The sequence below is a fragment of the Dermacentor albipictus genome, chromosome 1 (genome assembly GCF_038994185.2).
Source record: "Dermacentor albipictus isolate Rhodes 1998 colony chromosome 1, USDA_Dalb.pri_finalv2, whole genome shotgun sequence".
In the NCBI taxonomy this organism is placed as follows: Eukaryota; Metazoa; Arthropoda; class Arachnida; order Ixodida; family Ixodidae; genus Dermacentor; species Dermacentor albipictus.
Genome location: NC_091821.1, coordinates 119843063 through 119849431, shown reverse-complemented (window position 1 = coordinate 119849431; position 6369 = coordinate 119843063).

The following is a 6369-nucleotide window of genomic DNA, read 5'->3' as shown; positions in this document are numbered from 1 at the left end:
AATTGTCGCCCGAAGCTTTCCGGCAGAGATTCCGGTATGCAAAAAAGGGTAAGGAGTCGAATGTTGACTTCGCGTTTCGTCTAAAAGCCGACTTGGTGGAATGGCTGAAGGGCGAAGAGGTTTACGACGACCGCGACAAAATTGTCGAATGCATCGCGTTGGAGCAGTTCTACCGTTGCATTGATGAGGATGTCCGGCTCTGGCTGCAAGATAGGCTAAAGGAGGTTAAGCTAAACAAGGCAGCAGAGTTAGCGGAAGAGTATTACACCCGCCGCAGCTTGCACAGCAAGGCAGTGCGCATAGAAAAAGCAGATAGAAGAGATGGGTTTTACGGGAAGCCCGACGAACGGAAGGAAATCACGCGTCGCGAGTTTCGGGACGACGAGTCCCTTCCCAAAGAAACTGTAAGGGATGGACAGAATGCATCTCAGAATGATGACGATGGTCCGAAACAGCGAAACGAAATGACGCGTTCTTTTGAAAAACGGAGACCGTTAACCTGCTACAATTGCAAAAAGCAAGGGCATATCGCTGCAAGCTGCCCAGAGAGAATTGCTTTTGCAACGATACAGGAAACTCACAAGAACATACGTCTATTGGAGCCCTATGTGCAGGAAATTAAGGTAAACGGCAAGAAGTGCCGAGCACTGCGGGACTCTGCAGCAACTATGGACGTTGTTCACCCGTCTTTCGTCTCCTCGAGTGATTTTACGGGAGAGTGCGTTAGGATACGGCAAGTGGCCGAGAAGGAGAGTGTCTGTTTACCGATCGCAACGGTTATCATTGAAGGAGAGTTTGGGAAACTTAACACCGAAGCCGCTGTGTCAGCCGCCCTCCCGGAGCAATTTTCCTACCTCTTCTCAAATAGCTCGGAGCAGCTGCTGAGGGATCAGGGCAAATCATTCTTTGCCGACGTGGCGTACATGGCCCCCACGCGATCCAAAGCGCGCCCGCTGTCGAGGGAACTTGACTTAGCGTCGGTGAGCGAAAGGCGGTGCGGCACACGGACCGATCACGGTAACTTGAGTGGCGAGCAGTCACGGGAGAGGCAGAGCTCGGAGGCTGGCCTAGACGAGCGGGTCCTGGAAGTGAGTGGGAGTGACGCGTGCAGTGCTAGCCGCGATATAGACGCGACGCCGCAATTAGGCGACGCGGGCTCCACACTCGCTCCGGTTTCCGCCAGCCGGCAGGAGCAGGCTGCAGTTGAAAGAGAAAGTCTGATTCGCGAGCAACAGGAAGGCTGTTCATTAGCCGATCTGAGGAAGAGCGTCAAACGGGGAGTGAAAAAAAAGAGGGTTTCATTTGGCAAGGAATCTGGCTTATTGTACCGCCGCTACACGGATAAGCAGGGTCGCAAATATAAGCAGCTTCGGATTCCGCGAAAATATCGCCGGGAAAAATGAATGACCTCATTTGCTTCCTCAGAAGTATGTTTTCGGTCCAAGTGATTTCAAGGGGACCATTCTATTTGTCATTATTATTGCTGATTATTAATTGTTTCTATTTTGTTGCGTTGTTAATTTGAAAACTGGTTGTTTGAGCCTTGTGTACTAGATCGTACACCTGCCTCTTGTTGCAGCGGGAGCAAAAAGAGGGATAGCAATTTGGTTAGGTTGATTTGAATTATGGCCTTGTCTGGTGTTTGACGGGAGACAGAGGGCACTTGTTCGTGTTGGGTGTTGCCTTTTGCCGGTCGGTTTTGCAAGCTGCAGAACGACCAAGCGGGACCAGTGGCGAGAAGCAAGGTCTTAGGAACGACCCGAGCGGAGCTGGTCAAGGTGCCTTGGCGACGACGTGGTGAGCAGAGCTCCTGTCCTGGCGAGTCGGACCTGGGCACGTGAGGTTACCTGGCGTCCCGACACTGGACGTGAACTTGGACGAGCCTGACGAACGTGCGCGCCTGGCATCCGAGCCACGTGGAGGCAGCTCGTCTTCCCGGCGCCTTATCTGAGGGCGGGGATGCTGTTGTGCCATTACCACAAGCCCGGATCCCGAATCTGCAAGATGCAGAATCTATCCTGCGAGCGCCATAATTCTCCCTCCACAAGTCAAGATGCTGCGTCTCGTGCGGGAGAAGCCTCGGCGGAGCAGCGTGTTTTGACGTGTCCGCGTGTGCCCGACGGCCCGGCGCCGCACCTCCCTTGCCTGGAGGTCACCGTGCGCGCGAACTTTGAACCGAGTGGCCAGCGCGGTCGCTGGTTGGACCCCTCGGACGACCGTCGTGTGCTGACTTTGTATTGGGCCGTTTGAGTGACAATGGGCCTCGGGGATTATAAAAGCAGCGAGAGGCCGCCTGGAAAAACAGGATCCGCTGACCCCACCTGGAGAGAGGGTCGCTCCCGACTGGGGTGAGATGTGTCACGCGTTTTCGCCGGACGCCGTCGTGCGAGAACAGTCGCGTTTGTGTGAGCTCTCGGCCCCAGTGCCGATCCGTTCATGTCCTGTATGATAACCTGTATATAATGTATAAAGTCCCTTTTGTTATTCTCATCGACGCCAGGCTCGGAGTCTTCGCTACCAACGCTCTGTCACGAAACGGGTGACGAGCGCTACGGGACCACAAAGCCGTTATCGTGGTGCAGCGGTGCAAGTTCGTAACACTGCTGGCACCGGTTGGATGTCCGTAACACAGGCGGCACCGGTTGGAAGTTCGTAACAGCGCTCAGGGTGCGTACACTTCGCTTCCTGGCTTTGGCAGCCGAAAACGCACTCCGCGTCTCTGGAGGCCCTTTAACCCCCAGTGCGCCATCCGCACATGCGCCCTCGAGCGGGACAGCACGAGAACGACGGCAGAGGCGTTTTTACGCCTATAGAGCTTCCGTATATAATTGCTATCGCAATTAAACAATGCAATGAAGACACTGAGCATTGCGACTAGCTGCTTTCCATTGCATTCTGAAGATTATAACTATGTCGGTAGTCTTATTTAGCTAGTTGTTTTTGTAGTGGGCGCCTCATTATAAAGCACACAAATTCGTTTCCTCAAGCGCAAAGAACTTGCGGTTTTAAACAGCCGCTTGTAGAGCGTGTTTGATGAAATCAATAACTTCAACTTTCAAGTCAACACTAGTTGGTCAGAACATGTAGAGCCGATGATTATTGGGGCCAAGACACAGGAGGAAAGAGGAAAGAATAGACGAAACAGATAGCTGTTCTTGTTTCTTTCCTCGTGTATCGGCGTAACAACAATCCTGAAAATGGCGCACCAACAACAAGCCCGAATGCTCACCATTGCGTAGAATATGCTTGCAGGGGCGACACACGCTAGCGCTCCAAGATAGGCTTCACGTTTCTGTATCCTGTAGGTGCAGCGCGTCTGATGATCGCGGGCCTTTCGGTATACATCACTCATATATTGCGCATGTCCAGGACGATTAGAGAATACAAGAAAAGGTGAAACGGCCACGAAAAAAAAGTGGAAGAGTAGGAACGCTTATTATGGAGGATTGCATGATGACGCGAAGTCACGCCACGGCACACAAACCGCTGGTTAGCGTGCTTGCTGCGACGTACGTGTACAGTTATCATATACAGGGTGTCCCAGCTAATTTTGGCCAGATTTTAAAAATATGCCGATGCCCTCTAAGACGACGCGATGAAATGAATATTGCTGACTATTGTATGTAGTAAGTCACACTATTTTTCTATGCTACTTAATTGCATAATTAGTCAAGATTAATTAACCAACTTCCGTAGCAACGAAGTTAGGCAAAAAAATCCAATTAGAAAGTTGTAGAGTGCTTAGCAAAACGTCCTATTAAACAGTTTCTAACTTTTTATTAGGTATTAGTGTTTTCCCGCTTACTGTATATGCCCGCGAAAAAAAAAATGCCACGTGACATGTCGGCCTGCGCGCCATGATTGCAGCGCTGCGAAACGCTCCACGTACAAACGAACATAGCATTTAGCTGGGTGTGCCGCCGCTGCGCCTAGTTATCGTTATCATGAACTGCCGCGAGGGAAGCACATAGATGGCCTAAATCGCACAGCCAGCGCCTGCATCACTGCCCTGTATGTAGCCGCTTAAGCGGCAGCATACCCTGGTAGATGCTGTGTTTGTTTGTACGAGAAACGTTTGAGAGCGCTGCAATCGCGACATGCAAGCGGGCATGTACCGTGGTATTTTTGGGGTATTTCACGGGCATATGTAGTAAGCGGTAAAACACTAATACCTAATAGATAGAAAGTTGGAAACTGTTAAATCGGACATTTTCTAAAGCGCTTTAGCACTTTCAAATTGGAATTTTTTTCTAAGTTTGTTGCTGCAGAAGTTGGTTAATTAATATTGACCAAATATGCCATTAAGCAGAATACAAAAGATCGTGTGACTTACTACATAGAATGGTCAGCAACATGCATTTTGTCGCGTCGTCTTAGAGAGCATGGGCATAATCTTAAACTCTGGCTAAAATTAACTATGACACCCTGTATAAAGCTCAAATCAGGGCTAGTTGCTGCTTCAGTCGGTTAACTGCGGTGAATTTAAAAACAATAAAAAAAGCGCAAAAAAGGACCCATTTACCATCTACCTACGTTTGTATTGTCCCTGGCGTAAAAAACAAACATTTGGGCACTTAGAGAAATACATATCACGATAATCGCACGTATATGTTGGGGAACGCTGAAACACTGAAATTCATTTAAATTTCTTAGCCCTGCCTGCGTTTCAGTTATCGCTAAATGACTGCACCACTGAGACACCTACACTTATGCTAAGTTTCTTCCATATTTTTTAATGAGAATGACATTTACTTACAACGCCGATGGAGGGCCATCAGACACGATCATTCATCTGCATGCAGGGCCATATATTCCATTTTTCGTCTGTTCTCGAAAATTCACCACTCTGACGCTCACGACGGACTGGCACAAAGCGCGTCTGGAGGCGTTCACAACACAGGCAGCACTGCATTCTCGGTGTTTTCGGATACAAAGGCGGCGCTCGAGCTCCCCGAAAAATATAGCAGATCGGTTTGACATTAGCGGTGTCTGGATCCACCCACTTCGCGCTACTACCTCCTAAGCCACTTAGCTCATTGTTTTGATTCCACAGTCATCATTTGCGACATAGGCGCATGTCGTAGAACAAGGCGCTAGCCGTAGAACATGACATATATTGAGAAAGTGATGTGTAGTACGGCACTTTGCCCAGATCTACCGTTCTACAAGAGCGAATCAGAAAGTCTTGTCCCCAATTTGTTTTTTACCCAAATTACAACTGGAAATGTGAAATCAACATATCCATTCTCAGCGATGGACCTTTTTTGGACCGGCCCGGCCTTGTCTGCTGGTAGCTCCGCGGCACGGCGCTGCTGTCAGTTGTTGAAGATGACAGTTGTGCTTCACACGTCCATGGCGTACAAGCAACGAAGTGTGATTAGTTTTCTATGGAGCAAGGGACGAACGCCCATCGAAATCCACAGGGAACAATGCAGCCCACGTGCGCGGAAAGGTATCTCGCTTTGAGAAATGTGAGGTGGTGGTGTTGTGAGTTTGCAGAAGGACGTGAAGACTTGCATGACAATGGGTGTTCGGGGAGACCACGTGCATCGGTGACTGACGGTGACATCGCACAGGGGCATCTAAAATTTACTGCTGCGATCGAAAAAATGTCTGAACCAGTCTGGGGACTATGTGGAAGAATAGTGTAAGATACGTAGAATAGTACGTATTTTGTAATTGCCTGTATGTACGTTATTTTTACTAATAAAAAAGAGGACCAAATGCTTTCTGATTCGTCTTCCTACTTTCTAGGCTATGTGTAGCCCGTCCTACCTTATGAAATGCACATACGCAAATTTGGCTATAAATAAGCTGAAACATAAAGTGTATCCGTGCGCTACCGTGGAGGAATTCGTCTTTCCGCAAGGACGCTGGATTTTCAGGAGAGAGGTGTTTCGCCACCGCCTCAAGTGTTTAGTCACGGCGCCATTACGAGGGGTGCATAGAGCAGCATTTATCGAATGCTAAAGTTTATCAAGTAATGCGAAACTTTACCAGTCACGCAATGCCGTTAACAGCCTCACTGAATACGGTGTGAATTGTATGCTTTGATGAACTGTTTACCCCAATGCATGTTAATTCCCACTCGTTAAAGAAAGACGCTCGGATGGAGCAATTGCCGACATGCCTCTGCAAGGCTAGGTCCGCCTGTAGCTTGCACCATCCTCCTCCTCTTCAGAAATTAAGCTCAGCCTTTCTAAGACTTACGTTTTGGAGTCGGCGACAGCAAGAGAAAACGACAGTAGAGATACTAACGGAAAAAAGGAATGACGTTGTCTTCTTCCAAAATTCAAAACGTATTGCAGGAGGGTTGCCAGGTGATGGTCTAGTATGCGCTCAGGAGGCTGACACAGATGCTTCTTTTTT